This window comes from Calonectris borealis, chromosome 2 (genome assembly GCF_964195595.1).
Source record: "Calonectris borealis chromosome 2, bCalBor7.hap1.2, whole genome shotgun sequence".
Taxonomy (NCBI): Eukaryota; Metazoa; Chordata; class Aves; order Procellariiformes; family Procellariidae; genus Calonectris; species Calonectris borealis.
The window spans coordinates 113,344,686-113,369,515 of NC_134313.1; the positions used below are offsets into that span (position 1 = coordinate 113,344,686).

Genomic DNA, 24,830 nt, shown 5'->3' on the forward strand with positions numbered 1-24,830 from the left:
TTCAGTAACCTCCTTTGATGTATGACTTGAATATATCACAGCATCTGTATGCCTCCAGCACCTCCCCTAATGCACGACTGCAGCCAGAATTAATTAGTAAGCAGGAGCGGGAAGGAGCAAATGACCCTGTATGTTGCAGATCAGTTTGTTCTTACTGGTAATGCAGCGCTACCAATAATTTAAGCAGAATTTTAATAAAGCACACATAGTGGCTCGTTCCCAGTAGCCAAGAGTCTGTGGTAGACTCACGCCCTATAGCCTTTAATTATTCATTTCTATGAACAACAAAAAACAGAGATGCCTAAGGTACTGGACAAATCCCTTGACCTGCTCAGACAAGAGATGAATGTCCATTGGATTCATTCTTCTATTTACCAGTCAGTTTCATTACTCCAAATCTAATTAATTTTGTTTGCACTGAGGGATAACACTATCCAGCAAGTGATCACATCAGCAATGCAGGGAATTCAGCTGGGTTTAATCTAAATGGTTCCGAGGGAGAAGTTTGATTCCTCTTGCACTGCTAGAATTAGTGAAAGCCGGAGTGTAACAACCTTTGCCCACCCTTGGCTGCAAGCTCTGTAACCATGAGCTGGGTCTGAAATCAAGCCAAGTTCTCGATGCCTGTTGTGTTTTCTGCCTGTGAATGGGATGTAACCAGCAGTTTGGTTGACTATGTGAGAGAGAAAAAGTCGTCTTCACGGTTTTATAATTTTCCTACTCTGGGAATCACAGAAGGATACTCAACATAGAGAGAAGAGAGTCGGAAGGGAAAGGCAATCTTTCTGTGTACACAGTCTTGCCATTAGGATCCTTTGCAACAGCCTCAGTGGTCTTTTATGGGGACATCAAGTATTCTCTTCTATATAATTGATATACTTCCTTTTCCATTAAAATCTTCTGGGTTTTTTCCCCATGCTACCCTGTTGTCTCTGTTGAGAAAAAGTACAAAACTTCTCTTTCTTCACTTCCTTTCTTAAGGCTTAGGTTTGTGCTGATCCCGGCCAAACATAGCCTGCTGGCCATAGAAAGACCGATGGTGACTCTTCCCCTTTTTTCTCCTTTTCTGCACCTCTTGCCCTTGATTTTAACCTTAATTAAAACCAAAAGAACGCTTTAACTCTACAAAGCAGGTAGCTCGCATAACCTATACCTATTTGTCACAGCATATTGCTATCTACTGTTTCCCTATATTTGTCTGAGGAGAAGGATTCCCTATTCTGACATTGCGATAAATACAAAGAAGCCCCAGTCCAACAGCAGCCTTTGAATAATATTATAAATAACAACAACAACAACAACAATTATTGCTAACAATTATATAAAGAATCACTTTTGTGCCTAAAAAAAAATTCCAAATCTTATATTCTGCCTATTTAATCCTTATGTGATCAGCAAGATTGCTGTGGACCACATTTATGTTTATAGAAGTGGAATCACCACCGTGTAGAGATGAACAGGAGAACAATTAAATACTCTTAAACTCAGTTTTCCCAGTCTAAAGCAGACTAAGGAAAAACCATTTGAGGTCAAAACTATCATTGAAGCAATAAAACTAATTCCCCAGGCTAAACTCAGTGACTTAATTTGGTGGGGTTATACTGGGGTGAGTTTGGCCCATTATTTTTTAATTGTTTCCAAATGTGTCTCTGCCTAGTGAACTATCCTGTTAAAAATAAAGGACTCTCATGAACTCCTCAGGCAGCAGCAATATCCAAGGTACTGCTAAAATACGTCTACTGGTGAAACCTCATCACTCTGTCTCTATGAACACAAAAATGTGTAGGCAAAAGGCTGACCCAGAGGGAATATCTGAAGACAAGACACGGGCCAGAGAGCGGTGTTGCAATCACATGGCTGATCCCCCGATTGCCATGGAGCAGCCACAATGCACAGCCAGGTTAGCCCTCTCACCAGCTGGACTTTCTCTCCCGCCTTGCTTGGCCCAACACCCTTCAGAGCTGGAGTCTGGTCTTTTGTAGGATTATAGGTTTAAAAGGCATACTCACCTCTATTGTCTCTGGAGCTCAGATCACCATTACCAAACTTCATTTCCTCTCTCCATTTAATTTTTTATTATTGATAAGTTCTGTGGTGTGGTTGCTACTATCATGATGACATAGAAAAACCAGTTGCTTAAGCAAAGCTGGCTACAGCTGAAAACTCTCCTTTAATTCTAATGAACTATTCAATGATCAGTCTCCATATTGCGCCTGCCCCACTGCTAGATTAGCTGGATGCAAAGTGGAAAAAGGCTTATAAAGGAATCCCAGTAACACCTCCAGTGGAAGGCCCCACATGGATTAATTCTCTCAAAATTTCTTTGTGGGATAGGGTGAAAGAGGCTTGGAGCTGTAAGCAGCAAGGCTTAGGAAAACGTTAACCCCAGGCAGAACCTGTACACAATCATGCCCGAGATCTCTGGGTTGTGATTTGGTTTCTCCTAAGTTGGAGATCTCTTGACCATGCCTGAGCCAAGGCGTGGCTGACCTTTCCACTTAGTATTTTGTTGCATTTTGCCATGGAATCCTCTCTAGGCCTGTATGAACACAAAGCAGGGTCCCTTCTTTGTTTCCTACAAATCACAGATGAAAAAACAAGGTGTTGTTTTTATTTGGGATTGCACTGAAAAGGATGCAGTAGGGTACCACTGTCCTCATCAATCCCAAACTGGGTTTGACAACCTCAGATGGCCCTTATTTGAATTTCTGCTAGGCGAAATAAGACAAAATGCTTTGCTGCATGCATGCCATACACGTTAGATACATGGAGCAGAAACAGGAAAGGTTGTTTTGTTCCAACTAAACGTAATTCCTGGTCCCACAGGTCTCTGGAATGCTCTTCTGATGGTGCAAGCTCTCACATGGTTTGAAATCCTGTAGGCCCAAGCAAGAATGGACATTTTTCTCTCAGTTTGCTAAGTTTCATACCAGCAAAAAGGAGATAGGTAGATAGGATAACAATTTTAGACTTTTAAGAACACTAAAGGGATTTAAGACGTGGGGCTTTTTAATGACATTTTTTACAGTATTTTATAAAAGAATAATGTATTTCCAAAGCAAACAGTCCAAAAGCCTGCCTATCGTTTTTTGCATCACAAAACTCCAATGACATAGAAACACTTCCTTGATGTCAGTTTTGTTCCCTAAATGCTTGACAGCATCTGCAAGACAAAGTTGGCTGAATCTCAACTCAAATAAAAATGAGAGAGTGCCTGTGGGTCCAGGGAAGCTGCACCGAACACCACTGAAGGCGTTTAAGAAACAGGTCTGTGATATACATATTACTACTGCCACTGCCCTGAAAACGCCAGCCTTCTCTCAAGTAACGGTGGCAATAGACATTCACACCTTCATCACTGTTATGCTGGATAATTAGGACTTCAAGCTAGGGTGCCACTGCAACGGTGAAACATGGATAGCCATTTCTCTTTGGAACCAGAGCAGTGGCTTCAACAATTTCTTTCCTCTAATAGCAGGTGATCAATAAGTCAGGATTAATTTTATGAAATCTCTGTGGCAGCTTGGCCATGCAGGCCCTGGGGCAGCTGCCACGGGAGCTAGCTGGGATCCGCAGCCTCCACTCTCTGCTCAGGCTTCCATTCGAATTCAGCGCCGGTCTGAGGCATGGTGCTGTGAAACGAGGATGCTGAGTCTACCCAGCCAGTCTGCTGCACAGACTCCAGTCAGCTGGTGCGTATGCAGGGAGACTGCTCTGAGACGCCGCGCGGGGCTGCAGGCGCAGGGAATAGCGGACTAGCGCCAGAAGCAGACAGGCCAGTTCTAGCCTTGCCTGCATGACTCTGGCCTTACTGCGCGGCTAACGCGGGTGTGCTGCATGTGTATGCACTCAAATGCCTAAGGTCATCTCGTCTGAGTTGGTTGGGCTGCAGGGCCATCTCTGTTGGCAAATCCTATTTTAGGGAGTCACTTTTGAAAGCATCCTTTGGAGATACTTGTTTCCATTATTTAAATTCACGCTTGACCATCTTTCTTCTCACATGCTCTTCCGTTTCTGTTCCCTGTTTCCATTGCTGAAGGGAGGATTGAGTCTTTTCATGTTGGCCACTTTGGCCCCGTTCAAGTTCATGAATTTTGTAAGTATATTGTGGTTAGAGCTACAGGAGCCAGTGAATGCTCTTACATGATTGTAATACACAGAGTTACCAGTATCTACTGAATGCTTTTTAAAGTATTGGGATAAAACTTGGGAGCCAAAAGCGATATATTTACTATCAACTTCTCTTCCTTTTGTCAGTGGTATGGAACGAATGTAAAGACTGAACAGGGGAAAGTGTAGTAGCATCAATACCGATTCCAGATGTTCTGCTAAAAGGTGCTATTTATGAGAGGATATTATTGGGAACAGTCCTGACCTAATACCTAAAGGATTACACTAACTGTACATTACGCACACACACACTCACACATATGCATACATATTCCCACCAGCAATGTGAGAATTCTACAAGTCTGGAGGGGAAAAAGTGAAAAACACTGGATCAGTGAAAATGGAATTGTAAAAATATCTCTCCTCAAGTTTAAAGCAGAAATGTAAAGGCTTAGGTTCCCTAGCTAAGTGCCTCAAATTTCCAAACGAACACTTGACATTTTTTAGTTCTTACCAAAATTGGTGGAGAGACGATCTGAACCTCAGCTTCGGTTCTGTTCAGTCTACAGATTAGAAAAGCTGAGAGTTTGTCTGAAAGTTTCTATCCAATCTGCAAAACCACATTAGATATTGCAAAACTTCCGAGGTTGCTTCTAGGGCTTGAAAGAGAATTATCTTGAGAACAGATGTTGTGCTGGTGCTTGAACACCCCCAATTCTAATCTCAAGTGAAACAAAGACCAAAAATGGAGACAAAAAATGGAAGTGAAGATAAACATTTCCAAACCCGGAATGAGATTTGCTCAACTTCTAGGTGAGTTCAGGACTGAATGGAATCTGCAGAATTCAAATGTAATTAAAACTGAATCATTTTTAATAGATAAGGAGCAAATTAAAACTATTTAAAGATTATAGGTGAGAAAGTTAAACAAAACCCTGACAAAACAGTCAGAGGCAGGAGGCCTCTTCACTTTCATATTCCACACTTCCATCTCCGTATTAGATATATGAGAACAAAAGTGTGCCTGATGCTTTACAGCCACATAGAAAGATGCTGTCGCTAACTAAAATTTCTCTTAGACTCCTGAGGGTAATGGGACTCCATGTGTGTCTGGACTGCCTGCACAGCACTCATTAAAGATAGCATTTTTTCCTGAACAGCTTGTACCTATTCACGTGTCATAGGATAATCTTCCAATTACCCTGGAATGAAAGAGTGAAACAATGTTGGGAGATGCACAGTTTCAAACTAAATCGCACAGGATTTGGAGATTAGACAGAGAAACCGAGGGATATGTGCTTCAGATAAATCCTCTTGTATTAAAGAGTGTGTTTGTTTTAATGGCAACTTGAATACTGCATCACCTTCTCTAATAGGGAAGCAATTAAACCTTCAGATATGTCAATTAGCTACTGATGGGCTGATTTCCTGTTTGTTAGTGTACCATTAGAGAGTCATATGGCTCTGGAAAGTTTCAAGACTGCTGTCTGGGGCTTTTTGCACTTCAGGGACATTTCTCGCAGACATTAAAACACTGCTTGATTCCTGATCATTAAATATCAGCTAAAGTCCAGGAGCAGAGGAGAACTTCAGGCTTGAAACCAGCAAAACTGCAGAAAGTGAGCTGCTACCTCATTATGATCATAGAGTCAATAAAGTCACCTGATGGCAGATTTAGAGGAACTCATTAGGAGATGGAATTTGGTTGTGCAGACAAGCTGCTGTGATTCTGGAACCAGGCCCTTTCATTAAGGTCTTCAAGTAGGATACAAGGCAGAGGGAGGGGGAGCCTGCAGGGCATTGCAGCTTAAAAGCACAGCAATAAGGATTCTTATGCATACAGCACTCTGAGTTGCAAGGCAAAGGAGGTAAGCTCTTAGGTGAAATTTAAAAGAAAATAAATGAAAAAGGAATTTAAGACACCTCTATCCCCTTAAAAGTGGTATTTTGTAATTCTGACTTGGAGTGTAAGCTATGACATCCAATGAGAATACAGTGCAACAGACCTTTTATTACCTAATCTCTATGTAAATTTACTTATTTCTCCTTCTTGGAACTTAACTTTTTTTAAGCATAATTGAATTAATCTAAGTCAAAACAAAACCAGAGCTTTTCATGTGGCCAATCCATTTTTCCTTTGTTTCTCCAGTCTGATTGCTGCTAAAGGCAAACATCTAGCACCCAGCTTCTAATCAGTGGGCTCCGTTCCTGCAGCACTTGGCCTTACCTCCGAAAAAAAGGTGAAAAGATGAAGCTCCTACAAAGCAGAGGTCTAAGGCACACAAGTCATAGAGATGTCCTGTAAAGCCAGCCCAGAGCAGGAGAAAGGCTGTCTTGTAAGCAGCGTGCACCCCAGCGAGCTGGTGAGCTGTGCCTACAGCAGTAGAAATAGGTGCTACGATTTTGAGCCAGAGAGAAAACCACCACTAACAATTCTCCTCTGGGGAATCACCGATGTAGCAGAAGCCTAGCTATAATGAAAGAGAATAAAGCTCCTGAATTCTTTCACTGTGGACACTGCAATTTTGGTTACAGCGAACTTAGAAAGAAAGTGAATGGAGGGGAGTGGCTTAATTATAAGAGGGCTCGCTGCGGTTACTTTAAAATCTTGGATATGGTGTCGGGTACTTTTTCTCCCAGCCATCTCTTTAAAATTAAGGAAGGCCAGGGGAGTTCTGGACAGTCCCCTGGAAAGCACACAGTCAGTGCAGTGTGTACTTGAGTTGCTATTTTTTTTGCTATCCTACGTCTGCCTTCAAAAAATTTAGCATAAAACTTTGCTCAACAGCATTGCGATGGAAAGAAACACTGAACAATTGAGCTCTGCTAGTGAGATGGGTGCTTGAAAACAGCAGGCAAATAACAGATTATTATTGTACCACTGACTAGTTTGAAATAATTATCAATCCCAACCCTGTTGGGGGGGGCGGGGGGAGGGGGAGGAAGAGAAACCTGGAGAAAGAAAGTATGCATCTTTTTATGTGCTGGAAGCTCAAACCAACTTAAGCTGTCTGGTACTCTGTTTGCCGTAACTGACCTGGCTCTGTGAGCATTTCCAAAGCCCTGTTTCTAGAAAATACAGTCTGTGTTTAGCTTATAGCCATGAATATGTAAAGGTCTTTACTCATGTGTTATTTGTCTGCCATGCTGCTGTTCCTGTGCCTGGCTGTCCAAACCAGAACAGGCAGTCCAGTCTTCCTTTCTGCACCGAGTGAAGCCAGCAGGAAGTTTCTTGCAAATGTTCATACAAAATGTTAAAAGAAATCACTCTGCGCTGCTTGCTCGTTTGCTTCTCGGAGGTAGCCTCGTGAACGAGTCTGCTGCTTTTCTTTATACGGACTTTTTTTCTCATTTCTGTTACCACAGCACCTTGCAGTCCAAATTGTGGTCTAGAACCACTGCGCACTGACTGCTGCAGAAACATAAAACAGACGGCCTCTGTCCCAAAGGGCTTACAATAATATAATCGAAATAGGAGACCGGTGACCACAGATGGATAAGAATAAGGGAATAACGAGATCATACTAGGGGGTGCTTTCCATGCGCCTGTAAGCTAACCATTTTCAAGTTTTTGGCAAAGGAGAATTTTAATAAGGGACTCAAAGGAGGATAACGGTTTTATGAATGCACATGCAGGCTCTTCTCAAGCCTGAGGGGCAGCAAGGGAGAAAGCACAAAAGATGCTTGTTGGAAAATTTAACAAATTGATCAATTGAAGCTGGCATCTGGGGCCGACTGATGCCGGGCATTTATATTTTGATAGTGAATAAAAAGTGACAAGTTGGGAGTAAGCCATGAAGGGCTTTGAAAGTTAAGAGAGTCACAATAAGCTTGATGTCCCAGAGGAAAAAGGAATCATTGAAAGGGTTCAAAGATAATGGGTATAGTCAGAACAACAGGCCAGGAAAATGATTTATATAGCTGGGGCCCGAAATGAGCAGGGCAAGAGTGCTTTTGTGAAGGCCAGAGAAAAGGGCATTGCGCTAATCGAGATGAGCGGCAGGACAAGAACTTCAGCAGTAAGTAGAGACAATAAAGACTATTGTTTAGAGATAGCGTGTGGAAACACGATGCGGACTGAATCAGAACACAGATGGGAGACTCAGCGAGAAGACAGGATCTCGTGTTTCTGCATGTGAACATCCACGGCTGGAAGCGGTGTTGCTCACCATGATCAAAGATGAAGATAAGGGAAAGGACTTACGAACATTCAGGGCTTTTAGTCACCCTAAGTGTGACATCCAGAGACTGACCAAGACTCCCATTTGGATAGAAGGAGACACGTCTGGAATAAATTGATATGGAACAGAGCTCTGAATCTGTATTATGGAAATTGTGATTTGTTTCCGTGGGTGTATGAGATTATCCACAGACAATGTGTAGAAGAGGAAGAGAAGGAGATCTTGTGGAATGCCTACAGAAAGCAGGAGAAGGGAAGATACTTTGAGGAAAAGGGGAAGGGGAATATTGGGAATCGAGAAAGGAGAGGTGGTCACGAGGAGTCTGATAGTGTTAGTGATAGCGACAGGTCCAGGAAGGTGAGGATGGGGTAGGAGTGCTGAGATTTAGGAGGGAACTGCCGTTATGGTTTCTGCAAGGTGAAAGGGGAAGAGAGCACGTTGGGGAATATGAGGTAGAACCAGAAGGGAGGAATTCAGGGAGTTATTGTAAAGAGCATCTTCAGTCTGCTTAGAGAGAAAAGAGAGATGGGATGGAAATTATAGATGTAAGTGGGGTGAAAGGTGGGAGATTTTAGATAGGAGAAGAAACAAGGCATATTTGTAGTGTGAGAAGAGAAAAGAACCAAATGAGAATGAGAGGTGAAGGAAAGAGGAAGGGAGCAGATAAGAGGAAACACTGAGACTGGAAGAAAGGCTAGGATGAGGTCACTGTGACAAGCAAAAGGTCAGCTAGAAAGAATGTTAAACAAAATATCTGATTTTTAAATATATCTTACAGGCTATTTGTGGGAAATGCATTTGGGAATTAGATATCCACAAGAATTTGCCCTGAAGATCTGCTTTGAAGACCTAAGCACATGCAGTCAAGAAACAGAAACATAGACAAATAAGACATGCTAATTGAAGCAGCTCAGTTTTCAGTGCAGGTTTCCAAAGCAGGGCATTCGTAAAGAAAAATACAACATATTTTGACAGTGGAAGACTATAGAAAACAAACCAAAAAAAAAGAAGTTCTGAAGGCATATGGGTTTCTGGGTTGGCACTGACCTATTTCAAAGGCAGAAGACCATTGGAGGGTACAGACCCAGAAATAAGAGGGTTCATTATTCATCAGAATAGTACTTAAGGCCACATTGTGTTCACGGCAATATTCTTCACTAATACATGCCTTCGTGGTTTGGATTTTAAAATCTCAAGCACATCACGGTCTCGTCCTTGCTTAAAGTGACACCCCGTTGAATTGCTTCTACAACTTGCTTCAGCAGAAAATTCCTGAAAATCCATCAGAAAAAGCTGATGTTTTTAAAATAGGGTATTTTCCAGAAGACTACCCGTTTCAAAAACCTTCTGACAAAGCGCTAATGACATCCTGATGAAATCTTGCCTGTTTTCCAAACATCTTGCCCGAGTGCCTGCTCAGGGAGCCAGGTCTCCAGCACCTCTTGCTCTCTGAGAGCAATTCTTTGCTGAAAGGAAGGCAGGAGACTCGGGGTTTAACCTTCCAAGTTTCATCTAGGTTTGAAAGCGACAGTATAAAATACCTTCAAATAGTTTTCTTTTCCCTCCTTGGGAGACTTCTGATGTTTATTCAAAAGTGAAATTAATTATTTTTCCCCAGCACTTCTGAACATGCTGTGGAACACAAATACCAGCTTTTGAACAGCATAAATGCTAAACACCGAAGTGAAAAATCAACACATGCCTTTCAGTCATTAAGAAACAGTATGAAATGAGACAAGTCTTTCTTGCACATTGTCAAATGTGTGCATTTTGGGGAAAATTTCAGTAAATTAATGAATGTGTTGAATTCACATTAAAACTTCCATCGAATAGTGCCTGTATTGCGATACTTAACAAATGTTGCCTGTGTTATATGGAGCAGAAGAAAATGAGCTGCAGTTTGGGGTGAGGGGAATGTATAATTTGGTATTGGCAGTGCTTTTCAGGGAATGGCACAGACGTCGGATTTCTTGATTTTATCGCTGGATTTGTGGATGAATCAATTGATCAGGACAAGTAGTCCTATTAAAATTGCAACTTAGTATTTTTTCTTTGCACATCACATTTTGTTACATGGTCTTACAAACACATGATATTTTAAAGAGAATGCTTTCTGTCTAAACTGCATGAGAGAGGGTACAGAAAGATATGGAAAAAAGGCTTACTGACAACAAAGTAAACTACACTGAAATAGGTGAATTAGGGGAATTTTAAGAACAGAGATTGAAATCAGTCCTGTGAACACAGATGGGTCAGGCAGCTGTGTTGGACCTCTAATACAGAGTAACAGCTTCATGTGGCAGTCACTGTTAGTAAGTTATCTGTATTTCAAGGGACAAAAGTGCACTGTAAGAATAAGCTATTGGGACAACATCCCACTGTTACTACAGTAAATAGTAGTATATCCTACTCAATATAAAATCATAATATTGTATGATTGCTTATGAGTTAAGTGCATACAGGACAAAAAGGTTGAGCCATCACAATAACTTCTAGTTTAGAAACTGGAGGGGAACAAACAAATTTATATTTTATTTATTTTAAGGTAAGCTGATCCTAAAGTAAACTAATTTCAAAGTAGCCTGGAAAGGCTATTTTAGTTTTGGAAATAAATTCTGAAGAAAGGAGGTCACTGGAAGGGCAACATCATGGAGATGCAAACAGCTTGAGAACCACCGAGAGCGTGCAGCATCTCTTCCCAGCACCCCCATTTTGCTGCATGGAAATCACAATGTACTACCTATTATCCATCTGCAACCAACTTCGAATGAGTCGGCACCTAACGTAATAGGACCTTGCCCCAAATACTCACTTCTGCTTCCTTCATGATAGTCTCTGCCATGGCTGAACATCTTTTTTAAGTTGCCTCGTAAAGTCAGTGTGTATATTTGTGAAGGGATATATTCCTTAATGTTGAAATGAATTGGGAAGGGAATTGGGAAATGCATCTGGTTGTTGGATGATTAGAACACTGTGATCTTTAGCATGGCATGTGTGTATAATTGTGACATTGCTCAGCTTGTGTGTGATAATTATTTTGTATTTAAATAAAATAGCAGAACTGCACAAATATAGTATTTACCGCAGGTTGACACCACTGTGCAACAAAGGTCTTTTTCCTTCCTTGCACAATGTCAAAACTTCCAAAGTTGCAGTAAAGACAATTTTCTTGTTATACTTTGCTTCCTTTCACAAAAACCACAGCACTTGATTCTTCAGGAAATGTAAAGATAGAGTGTTTTCCTCAGATATACACACAGGGATAATGTTTGCTTATTTGTATCTTTTCAGGTTGTTTTTTTCTGTATATTTGACATAATGAACTAACTAATTTTATTTCTCCAAATAGGATTGCAGTTTGTAAATGGATTCAGAAAGTCAGAAAAGAAGCCAAAAAAAATGAGGAAATGAAGTGGGGAAAAAAATCAAGATGGAAATACAGACATGGAGTGGAAAAAAAAAAGGATCCTTCTTCTGGAGTCAAAACTCCATCAGCTGATACACTTTTCATGGGAAAAAAAGGTAGGAATAATATACCTATATATAATATTAGAGGAAAAGTAAATCATACGTAAGTTAAATGAAAATGAAATTTACTGGGCAAAATTGTGTACTAGATTGTGCTATCTAACTGTCCCCAGGGATCTCAAAGAAATGTTGCCTCTTTAGTACGAGTTAAACTTATTTTTATTTCTAAGAAGTTGCTGCTAACCATTAAAACTGGTGGATGCTTCAAACAGTGTATGGGCAAAGATAAAATGGAATATTTGCATTTTGTAGTTGTCGCAAGCTGTAATGTAGCAAAAGACCAAGTGCCAATCTGTTGCCAAGTGATGCAGACTCTACAGAGATCTTGGTGAAATTCCATGACACCTGCAGTAACACCTGAATAGCACAGTCACAACTATTTATTACATTATATGTGCACATTTTTGGCTTTACACAAAAGTTTCCATAACATCCACAGTGTTAAGCTGCTTTCTGTATGGAATAAAAGGTGAACTATTTAGCATGGGCAGTTCTGACACTATGGAAAGAAAGATACCTTGATAAGAAAAGATATTTGTCTTTCACAGTTTATGCAGACCTAAAGATTCCTTGGGGACAGGAAGAAATCCAGAACTAAAATCTCCTTTGACATCAGTATAACTATCATCTCTTCTGTTTGTTAATCTTCACCTTTTACTTCTAAGACTGACTGTGACAAATGTGCTTCTCTCTTCAACAGAAACAGCATTCTTTTACTCTAACTGTACAAAAACTTTTAGTGATTTCTAAGATGTACCTAGCAGAGTTCATCAGCAATCAGTGTGGGACCTTATTTAATATTTTTCTTAAAGAATGCCATAATTAGGTTTGTATTAACAAAGTTTTCTAGACTTTCCAAATTGGAAGGCATTGCTGATATGTGGGAGGATCAGAATACCCTGACAGAAAGAATTGCATGAATGATTTTGAGGAGTGAGGTAGTAGTAATGGGATGATAGTTAGCAGTAGAAAATGTTCATTTGGGGTCTAATAACTAGCATTTCTGCCCTCGGCCAAGAGCTCTTGACTTGCCGACAACTGTGGAAAAAGGCTGATGGATACATCGCCACAGCAGTAACACACCACCCCAATTGCACCGGTGAGGCATTTCCAGTAGAGATAGGGAACTTGTAATAGTGTTGTGTAAGGTAGGAGTAAGAGCCAGCTAGAATTACTGTGTGTGTAGTTGTGTCCTCGCATATTAGGAAACATTAACTGAATCTAGAACAGATACAGAAAAGAACTGGTAGGATGATCTGGGAGTGGCAAATTTGATGGATGAGATGAAAGCAGGATGGCTTGGCAAAGCAAAGTTTGGGAGGAGAAATATGTAATTCTATGGAGGTAGGGAGGATAAAGACCAGGTAGGGAAAGCAGTATTTCAACATTATTCAGGTCAATGTTGATAAAAAACCAAAGGAATACCGCTGGCCACAAATTTATCTGTCTTTAAAACTAGAAGCTTTTGAACCATCAGAATGGTGAAGATCTAGAATAGCTCTTCTGCAAGAGTTTTTGAAGGCAAGTCACTCAGCTAGTTTTACAGTAAGTTCGGGGTAAGTTCTGAGAAGTTTGGAAAGAGGGCCTAGGGAAAATATTCCGCTGGTTTTGTTTTGACACTAATCAAAATGTTCTTAACATATCGCTGGTTGGTTGAGACAATAAGGATTTGGACTTACATTGCCAGGAGATCTCTGTCAGTCTATGTTTCTCTATAAAATTATATAAATTTTACATTTATGTAATTTGTCAGCACAACAGTGAGGTATTCTCTCCTCACAGTAAAAGACGTGGTCCTGGAAACGTAGTCAGAATGACGAAGAGAAGAATGCTAGGAAAACACCATCAACACTGTGAGGAGTTAGTTTTAAGAATTAGTTTACTTTTCCAGACAATTCGGTAGGATAAAATTTGGCCCTCCAAGCACACATATATAAATGGGCACTTAATTTTATTTTTTTTTCCTTCTTTATGATCTTACATGGAAGACACCCTAAGTATCTCCCAAGGACTGCAACAGCAGAACACTAAACACTAAACTTAGGTGGTGGCATTTTGATCCCTCTCTTTCCTACGGTATCGCTGGCAGGCCAGGTCATCAGATTATCCGAAAGAGCACGAGGCATCCTTTCCAAAGTGCTTCTCCATATTGATCCCTGGTGCAGCCATTTTGGACTGCCACAGGCCTCTTCCAATAGTATAATGCATAATGAAAGCAAATATAGCAGCGTCTGTAAATAATAGTCTCTGGTGTGAGAACTGTAACAATGTGAGAGAAGTTGTTCAGTTCCCTCTTCTTCTCCCCCCTTTAACGGTCACTGAAATGTGCTTAAAAATTTTAATGCTGTTGCTTTATGATAATGTTTTATGAAACCTCTTTTCTTTTTCTTTTCTCTAAACCTAAATTTTGGGCCTATTCTAAATTATCAGTGTCCCTTTGACATTCATGGGATTTATGGGCATGCATGGAGGGAAAATACATCCCTTTGCTGGATTTGAGTCAGGAGGATCCCAGAGGCATATACTGTACTTCTGAATTTCCTTCCGCTTTTCATGACTGTAATTCTTGTGTCCTCTTTTGCATACATAATTGATTAATCTGTATTTTTAAAGGTTTAATACGTTTCCTCTTTTTAATCTGGAGGCACATGATTTCATTTTCATTATACTCCCAAGGTCTCTGACTTCAGTTTTCGATTTCCCTACCCTGCCATCTGTGGGAACAAATTAGAGAGAAAATAACACTTTTGGATTATTGGGATAAGGAGAGAATAATACAAGCAGCAAAGGAAAAAGGAGAATTAAATGCAAATTCAAAGATATAGACATGGATTCACTGAAACAGAAGCAGGGAAACTTTGTTGTGCCAGCATCTTTCCTGAACTGCGAGGGAAGACAACCCATATTACCATCGGTGCCCTATTGCCACAATTCCCACTGGGACGGCTGAGTCCAGGATCCTGTGCATTTCCCACTGATGGAAGTCACTTAATCAACAAATTCCTCAGATTCCCTGGCCCTACCTCCCTACCTTTTTAAGGCTTAAGAGAAGATCCATTAAGAGACTTAAGGGCTTTTCAGATGCCTAAGTGTTGCTGGGCCTGTGCTAATCTGCGTAGACATTGTGGTGTCCTAAGCATCCTCCGCTTTCACCCCTAGGACACATTTTGCAGGGAAACATGACAACTTTGCCCTGGATCATGACCCGCAAAGCCTCTCTCAGCCGGCTGCCTGACTTGCCTATTGCATGGCTGAGCACCAAAACCCCAAATCTCTTTCTGGAACATGCCCCTGGCAACTCTCTTCTGGTGAATTCTCAGCCTGTGGGCTTCTGCTCTTGCAAATCACCGTGAACCCAGAGTGAGTCTAGTCTGTTCAACAGATCTGACCTAGTATTCTTCCAGCTTTCAGCCCACACTAGTCAAAAGAAAATAAATGGAATCTCCCCAGAGATTGGGGAGGTTTCTTCTTCTCCCCGTGAGTGTACCGTGAGTCAGATTGCTAAGAATCAACTTTATCACTAGCCAAGATGCATTTTTACTTATAACTCAAAGTAAGAATTAAAAATGTAGCTTTACAGTAATGTAAAATTACAGAAATTTAAAAGAACAAAAATGCATTTAGCAGGACTATGCGTAGTCTCAATAAACATCTAACAATAATGTTCAAGTCATCACAACGTGTCAACTGACTTGTATGGCTGGCTATATGGACTCTATAACCCGTTCAAGGACTAGCCTGCCTCGGACAGTCCTTCAGCCTATATCTTTCCTCACCTCTCAAAGATAAGTAGCCGCTCCAAACAACTGCCCCGAGAAGCTTCTCTAGCCAAAGGTGTAATGACCTCCTCCTTCCTCTCTTTTCCTGTTTACCTGCCCTCGGTCTCCATGACTGGGCACTGAGCATTTGGAAATTAGCTCATTTCCTTCCCCCATCGCTTAAGGTTGCTTGATTATTATTTCTATTGTGTTTGCACCTTCCTTCTACCCTCTGAAAACATGCTGGTACAGCTTTATGTGGGATGTCATGAGATATATTGAATACATGACCTTCTTACCAGAACTGTAACTATCCTCACTCCATGAATCTCATATAAAAGCTAGATGCGATACAGGAATGGTGATGGTGGAACAGGGAGCCTTGAACGTCTGTTCCCAGTGGGAATTTGGGGCAGGGGGTGTGGGGGGGAAGGAGGGTGACTGGGTACTTGCCTCATTTGTTAAGGTGCTGATAGAGTACATTTTTTTGCAATACCAATTTGTAAGCTGCTCTTATGGTTGATACCTTTGAGTCTGATTTGCAGTTTGCAGGATTGAGATAGCAAAGGGGTTTGTTGGAGTGGGCTTGCCTCAGCACAGGAGGAGTGAATCCTGCTTCCTGCCCCAAGGATGAATTAAACGTTTTCCATTTGGATCATTGAATGATGTGTCTAGACAGGGCTGGGAGCAGGAAGAGTCCCTGTTTTCCTGACTCAGGGAGGAAAGCCTTTTGTTTTGATTTGTTCCTCTCCCTGTCCAACTCATATTCCTTCATCACCATGGCCCAGCCTCAGCAGGAGAAAAGAATGATCCACCTTTCACTGTTTCATAGTCTGAGCAATGTTACTGTGTGTGAGGAGTGGTCATCCTCCCCTCCCGTTCCCAGTGCTGCTTATACCTTCACCCGATGACTTCTAAATACAGATGTATCGGTAGTCCGTGGCAGATGAGCAGAGAGTAGGACATGGTACAATCAGGGATACTAAGGTGTCACACCAGTCTAAACACCTGTAGCGTGTCTAGTTTTATCTTATCTCCTTATCAAGGTGTGTGACAGGAATTAGTCAGTAATTTGTATTGTCAACAATGCTGTCTGGCCTGTTAGCCAAACTGCTGAGCTTGAGAAGAGAGATGGGCTTTGTGTTATGCATTAAGCTCAACTAATGAAGACATTGGTGTTTTTCTAACGTGGATTTATTTTACCTGTTCAGCTGCAAATACACATGCAGGCTCCAAGGCAGTTTAAAATAGTTCCAGGAACTTCTTCATCACATTTCTCAAGCAGATTAAGTTACAAATATTACATCATCAACAAAAAGTCTTTTTGGCTGACCACTCTGTAAAACCCAGTCCTTTAGGTTTCGCTACGTAGGCATTTCTGAGCGTCATGCACGCTCTGCTAGCTCATGTTCTCGGAGCCTTTGTAATTCCTCATTGCACAACTGGGGGGGTTGAATTCTGGAAATGCTCTTTTCAGTACTTTTTCCCAAGTCTACCTAAGTGAGCCTCCTTTAGTGCTGGCATCCATCTGACTTCTGTGGTCTGCTGGAGGACTGGTGTTTTTTGCTGGATGCGTTCCATTTCCCTTATCTAAATGGAAAAGGAATATGGTTCCTGCTTTAAAAGAATGATAAATGATTACCTAGTCACTTCAGAGGTAAAAGCAGGAGGTCGTTTCCCCATCATCTTTTAGCTGACTTGAGTTGTCTTCACCAAAAGCAGATGTCATTCCTGATGATTAAGGAAAAGGTTTTTTTGAAGGAGATGCTATAACCTCCGTTCATGAGAACAGGCAACACACCCTGCATTTCCTACGTGCCCCTCCTCAGTGGCATCGGTGGGAGGTTTGGGCATGAATCATGAGACAGGCAGGGCCTGCATTTTAAGCCATTTACAGCTTCAGGTTGAAATACGTCCACTGGAGAAATGCAGTACGAAAGGGGCTGCACACTGGTTTTGTTCTGCGCGTCAGTCCCGCAAGCCAGGATCAGTGGGGTCCCTGCACGCAGATGAATGTCATATGACCCAAAGCATTAACGAAGAACAGATTTGCCTGGGTTTTGGGGCTCCAGTAAGGACTGTATAAGCCTGTACTTAAAAACTGACTGGTTTTGAACATGGCAAGTAGAATTACTGTTTCTTGCTGGTTACAAGGTAACATTATCTCACTCCTAATGAGAAAGAGAGGACGGTTTTTGGGTGCCATAAAACAGCATTGCTGCTCTTGTAAACTATTAAAGTGGGTGGGGGCTTTAAAGCTGGTAGGTGTTAGTCCTGGGCTCTTTCAGACCTGAGAGTCCTCAGCTCACATTGCCTGAGCTGGCTGGTTCTCCTCATGCTCATCCTCATGTGAAGCCACTGTCCATCCTCACACAGACTGAAAAAGAGCAGCCCTTTTCCTGCAGAGCAGCGGGATGAGGAGGGATGTGAAAGGAGTGTCGGCCTTACTGCCCAGTTGCTGGCCGTAGTAGGTCACCTCGCATAGGTGCCATCTATCTCAAATGGTTACTGGGCAGATCGGCAGCGTGTTATTGTCCACCTACAACAAAGGAGGCCCTGAGGAATGAAACTTCCTAGGACGGGGGCGTAACGTTATTTTCTGTTCAAGACATAATGCAGTCCTAAACATTTTATACTCCAGTCACATCAATTCTCTATTGCAAGAATTCCTCTTGATTTCGCACCCCTAAAGAGTTCATCAGAAATTTTTTAGAAAAATGTTTTTCTTGCTGTTTTTGACAAAATGGGGCTGGCTATGGGGGGGGGAGGGGGAAGTGTCTTTATATTAAAAAAAAAAGTTTTTTAAAATTACCGTGGGAAATAATAAAGTATTTTTGCAAGCAGCTCAGCTCCAGAGTGATTCCACTAGGCCCCATTCTCCTTTCATTGATGAAACTCAGCTGATTTAAAGTGGGCTGCCTTTCTCTCATGGGGAAGTCACACAAGATCCTTCAACTAACTTTGAAAAAAGCTTTCTTCTGCATCTCACTATTTCCATTGAAAAGTTATCCTAACTGAATCAGTTTACCTTTTGAAACATTAATTAAATTAAAAAGATCTGGTGTTGCCAACAAAACAGAAAAATGCTTTTTTAAGATACAGCGGAAATCAATTATCCAGTATCTGTGGATATAACTGAAACAATATTATTGTAGTTTCATTTTGTTTTCTTGGGGGGAAGAAAGACTAATTGTTTTTTAAATGAAATGTTAAGTAGCATAGTTTACCAAGAAGTATAACCACAGACTGGTTTGATGTGCGTTGCACAGCTGGAATTAGAAACACACACAAAAAGAAAAAAAAATAGAAACCACAGAGCTATTAAGCTGAGACAGTAAAGAAGCAGTGAAATTGGCCTGGCTTTTCTTTTTCCACTTAAAGGTACTATTCACTTGGATAAACAGTATAGTCTTTGAAATAAATAAACTTACATTTTTTAACAACAACAAAACAAAAAAAGAAACAGAAGAATGAAATAGGAAAAACCTAAACCAAACAAAGAGTGAGAACATAAAGATCATTAAGTATGTGATTTCAAACAAAAATGCTGTTAATTAAGGGCAACGCCCAGCAGCAGGAATCTGGGAAAGAGGTTGAAACAAGAAACAAATATCATGTCCTTCAAGTTTAATTAATTTCTTTGGACAATCTCCAAACATGTAGAGAAAAAAAAGGAACATAAAATAGCCAAAGGAAGAAAAATATTAAAAGCGAGAGTTCCTGAAATTTGAAATGTAGCATTTACAGAAATGCAAAAGTCAGTATGTTTTCCTCCCGAAAAGATGTAACTAGAACCTGAGAGGTTAGGAAAATGAAGTTTAAACTCTTACGTGTCTAAACAAACAGGCTCTTTCGAAGTGTTTGTATCAGCTGGATGCCACGGCAGCCTCTTCATGCGGCACAAAGTTGTTTTGTGGCAGAACACTCAGAAAAGTGGTTCCTGCTTGTAGAAAATACATGCTTCTTCCATGCATTTTAATCGCCTGTGTCATCACTGCCTGCAGTCCTGACCATACCCCCAGCAAAGCTCTTCCCGTTGGTTCAGCAATGCCCCCAAGTCAGTTTGCAGCTGGAAATGGGACCAGTGCAACCAGAGAGGAGCAGCACAGCGAAGTGCCCCTGGCAGAGCAAATCCCTGCCAGGTCTTACTGAAAAAAAAAACACAAAGGCAAAAGAAATGAGTCAAAGCAAAAGAATATGTATTCCTTTCCCACTGCAGTTGCTTTTTTTTTTTTTTTTAATACCGAAGTCTTCCTGTTCTTCACATATTAGCCAGCTCCTTCATCCCAGATTCATCCTGCTGCTGTAACTAACTCATGAAAGTGTGCCAGTCATGGACTAATGTATTTCTAAACTCCTTTTTTTTTCTTTTCTTTAACATTTCCTGAGTTTTCCAGTCAGATATGTGACTCCCTTCCACTCCTATGCCTCTCTCCTCCTTCTACCCCTAACACTTTCCATCACTGCCTAAAGAATCCCTCCCATCGCCAGTCACTTCCCTATCTCTGCGCTTGGAGCTGAATTTCCTTGCCTGGCCCCAGCAGCCCTGTTATTCCCCACAAGGTTTTAAGAGCTTTTCCCAGCGTAAGGGACGGGGCAAAGCCTGCCAGGGCAGTAAGTAGCCAGAGGGTGGAAAATAAATGGATTCAGAAGCTCCAGGTATATCAGTGGTGCTGCAGATTGCAGGAGGAAGGAGAGAGACAAGCAGTGTGAACTTGTTTATGGTGAGCACTCATGGGACTGACAAAGATCAGTTGCTTAATGGAAGTGGGTGTCCTATAAACACTGAACAGATTCCTACTGAGTGTCCTGTATGGATATTTTGGGCAGAATTGCATTATGCTATTAAAATATTCATAAATAAGCAAAAATCTTTTCAAAAGACATCTTTTAAAGATGTAAAATGAGTGACTTGGACAATTTATGTCACTGTATTCTGTCTAATTGTGTACAACCCATCCCTTGGATAGGTTAACTGCATAAATGTTGGCTGAACCTGCAAATAGCTGAGGATGCTAAATGAGCGGCCAGCTTGGCCATTAGCCCTCCAAGGTGCTCCCTGTCTCCTGTGAGACTTGAGGATACTCAGCTTTGAGGATCATTTGACCAAAAACATAAAGTGCATGGTAATGAAGAAGAAGGAATGCAAATAGAACTTCCTTGCCTTGAAAAAATAATAGTTTGATAAGTTGCTCTGAAGAATGTTAACCAGATTTTTTAAAGTGTTTATTTATGTTTATTATTGTGCAGTCTAAGAGGGGAATTAAACATCTGGATAATGACGTGTTTACAGTTTAAAGAACATCCTAACGGTCATATTCCTTCCTCTGTAGAAATGCTCGCACACTTCTAAGAAGATACTTGTTTATCTGTGTTGTTTATTGATCTACTGTCTGGCTAATACAGCACTTGAAAAGATTCTGAGCCAAATGTACTGATAATGTAAGCAGACGTAATGACATCGAAATTGGTTGCGAGTCTGGCCCTCCGAGTTTGCTCATGAAAAACATTAACTTGACAATGACCAGTCAAAAATATCTATTTGTTTTAGTTCAAGTCTGTCTCACTGAAACCAGATTTACACGGAGATAATTTCAATGAGTTCAGCAGAATTGCTCTGAATGTACTCTAGCGTGATGAAAACCAAGCATACTTGTTTTTAAAGAATCCCTTCCCAACGCCAAGACTTTAGAGAATTAAAAAATGTTTGTTCTTCTTTTTTTATGTCACTCACGTTGGAAAGCAAAATAAGAGCAACCTGTTTATACTGAGGTTCTCCTGGTTTGTATGCAGTAACACAATTACAGCAAGGAAAAGTTCTGAGCACTATAAAGGAGAGTTTAGGCTTTTTCAGTCAGATGAGAAAGGAAATCTAGAAACGTATTCACAAAGAGATTAAGGCTGACATTCTCAAAGCCAGCTTGGGTATTTAGATATTCACCTTGCACTAAAATTAACAGGATGTGTTTGTCTAAATAGTCTATCTTTGAAAACTTTAACTTTTTGAGCACTTTTTTCCCCCCCTCCTAAATTTGGACTCTGGCCTAGCCACAAATATATCTGGAGTCTTCCCAGTTTTAGATTAGAAATACTGCGTATCTGTGTGTGTGCAAATGTAAGTCTGTATACCGTTGTATGTTTGAATCTTCAGTAACAGATGTAACATTTCTATATGATAAGAAAAACCTTAGCAAATGATGTGAGAAGGTGGGTGTCAGTCAGGTAGTTTACTCTACCTGCATTTCAAAGGCAATCCATTTGAAATATGATGAAAGGTGGACCATGTCCAGCCTGACAATGTTTGAAAAGCTTTTCCCTACCCCCATCTTTAAATAGCATGAGGGAGCTGATGCTTTCAAAGCAATCCTTGTCTCAGAGGTCAGTATTGTGGGGAAGGATAACGTTGTTTCAGAGAAATACATATTTATTTTATTTTTCTTGGCAGCCCATTGGTTGTCATCAGGGTTGCCTTGGTGGAAATTTTTTTTCCTTTTAGTTAAAAGAAACAAGTTGTGAAACCTTCAGCTTTTTGAAAGGTGAGGCAAAGTAAGATTGGCATTGAAATAGGCTAAATGGTATAAGCTTCAGCTTCATGAGTATTGTGTCTAGCAGAGTGGTACGCTCGTCTCAGTTGTACACTGAAGAAATAACTCCAGAAGTAACAAAGATTGAGATTTTATTGTATGAATCCCATAATTCTACATCCTTTACCAGGAAAACATTGCTGTTTAATATATTTTATCCAGGATGATGAAAATCACTATGGGTCTGTTGTACAAGCCAGAACATGTTCAGGCATCTTTGATGTTCTGCGCAAAAAAAAAAAAAAAAAAAAAAAAAAAAGCATTATCCCCTATAGAAAGGAGGTGTTTTTCAGCCCATGGAATGGAGTCCAAGTAGAAGCAGCTTCACAACTGACCTGGCAATAAGTGCAAGGGAACCTGCTGAAGGCAGAGCAGTCCACACATGTGCCCTTCAGCTCACCAAAAGCTTCTCTGTGGCAGGACCTTGAGGTCCTTTATCCGTCTGACCCTAAACACAAGAGGGTTTCTCCTTCAGTTTTGGAGCTGCCAGATCCACTTTAGGGAGCAGGTTGTTTTAGATGGGGCAGGTAGTGAAGACGCTTGGGTTGCTGTGTGTCTTTGGTTTTGCAGATAAAATGCAGCTCTGTGTTTTTGTCTTTACCGATTTGGTTGGAAGGGTTGATTGTCTCCCCTGGCATGCAAGGTTGGGGCATGGAGGAGGGCCAGCTGGCTGCGGTGCCATCCAGATAAGAGCGCGTTGCTGTTAATAAAGCGGGGAAAACAATCAGGAGTTATGGTAGGGATAATATCTGCCCCCTTGGGAGGGTGTGTCCCTGCCACTTATTACTCATGTTCCCAGTTCTGGTTAGCTTTCCATTTCTTGCTGGATAACTGGAATCCAAGACTAATTGAGAAGGGCATTTTTCCTCACATTTATCTCCTGTTACCTCCTCTCCAAAGCAGACCTCATTCCTGTGATTCATGCCTTTATCACCTGCAGACTCACCACTGCCTCACTCACCCCCACCAAGGCCCCGTCTCAGGCATATTCGGAAGCCGGCTCGGAATGCTTGCAGCTGGGCTGCCTTGCTCTGAGTCCGCGGTGCTGGCATTGGCTTTGATTTGTAAAGCCCCAACGTCCTGAGGCTGGCCTACCTGCAAGGACGGCTCTCATCCTCTGCCAAGCGGCTGCTCAGCACCAGGAGCAGCATTCCTGCTGGCACTCCCTCCCTGTAGGAGAGGGAGCCTCCGGCAGAGCCCTGGGGAGGAAGGCACCTCAGTAAGTCCCTGAGCTCCTTCCAGCCCTGAGGGGCTCACATTTGCTGCTTGCAGGCCACATTGCAAAGTCCATGTCTTTACATGCTTGGGAAGAGGCAAGGAGTCCTTGTCCTTCTCTGCAGAATAGGCTCCTATTTTGTTTTTTTGCTATATCTGGGGTGCGGAAAGAGTTGCCGCTGATTTGGCTCTGTGTTTCGGTCTGTGCTGTTCAAAACTCAGGGTCTGGACAAGCTACAGCCTCATTTTGTTACCACAAGTCTCAACAGATTTTTCAAAAGATAGCAGACCAAACACAGGACCAGTTTTTGAAGTTTTTATTCTGCTGAAGGCAGCTTTCTCACTGATGTCTCCCAGACTCAGGCAGTAAAAAAACCGAAAGGCAACTGGACAAGGACTGCAGAATATGGCGCACTGACCTAAGCCCGGGCAGAAGGAGCAGAGCACACCAATCAATCACAGTTTGATACCTGGGCTTATAAAAAGCTTACCGGAATAGTATGCATAAATGTATAATGCTTCTGTGACTCTGAAGCCAACACATTTTCTCCCTGCTCCATGGAAATTGCCTGGGTTAGACCATAAAGATATGCTGCTCTTTGTGTGGTATGTAAAGAATATCAATACCAAAAGAATTTATGTATGATCCAAGAATTTTTTAATAAAGTGTGTGTTCTCTGGCCATTGCTTCTGTTCTTTATGAATAGATATAAGGAGTGATACAATTTCATCTAAGATCATAGACCAAAGGTAGATTGCTAGCTGTCTGTAACCTCCTTGAGTAGGCTGGGCTCTGGAGGAAGGAGCTTTTAATGGTTTGATAGAGTGAGTGATATTAGACTGCTCGTACCTTAGGGCTCAGCACATCCTCTTGCACAATCCAACACGGTAGAAGAAATTAATCATGCTTTAGCCTTCTAAATGGGATTTGGGGGGCATAACCATAAATTAAGCTTTCCTCTACTCCACGTCAGAATGATTCCTCCTCCATATTGCTCATAAGTCGTACTTTTTCCAAGCCTCACAGAGCCTCACTGAGTAAACCCGGTTTGTTGTCTTACTGCACACAGACTTTGGAGGTCTACCTTGACGGTTGGAGGTTTTCTGTTTGGTTTTAATTGTTTGTGCTTCTCCTCCCTGTATGGAGATGGCAGGTAGAAGCTCGCAGCTTTGCGGTTGGAACAGAAGACAGTAAAGATCGTTTCTCAGTGTTGCCTTACCCCAGTTTCCTATACAAACAAGGTTCACTCTGGTAGGCTCCAGTGTGTCTGAGAAATGATGTTATTATTGTGGTTATCACCTCGAAGCATGAGGCATGTTTTTTAGCTACAGTAAGCCGAGGAATCTCATATTCTTTGGGATTCTTTGGGAAGCCAGTATAGAGGACAAAGGACAGTCTTGATTTGCTTGCAGTAGTCTATGCTGTTGAGGAGGCTTCATAAGCAGGGTTCTTT

The 24,830-nt window shown here is 41.4% G+C and overlaps 1 long non-coding RNA gene across 1 annotated transcript in view; it reads left to right on the forward strand.

The window, feature by feature from the left end:
* Window positions 1–11,926, forward strand: part of LOC142079199 (uncharacterized) — a 168,784-nt gene extending 156,858 nt beyond the window's left edge. The window contains exon 3 of the long non-coding RNA XR_012672567.1: window positions 11,641–11,926. This is a non-coding gene — a long non-coding RNA (uncharacterized LOC142079199). The remainder of the gene's footprint in view (window positions 1–11,640) is intronic.
* The last annotated feature ends 12,904 nt before the right edge of the window (window positions 11,927–24,830 follow it).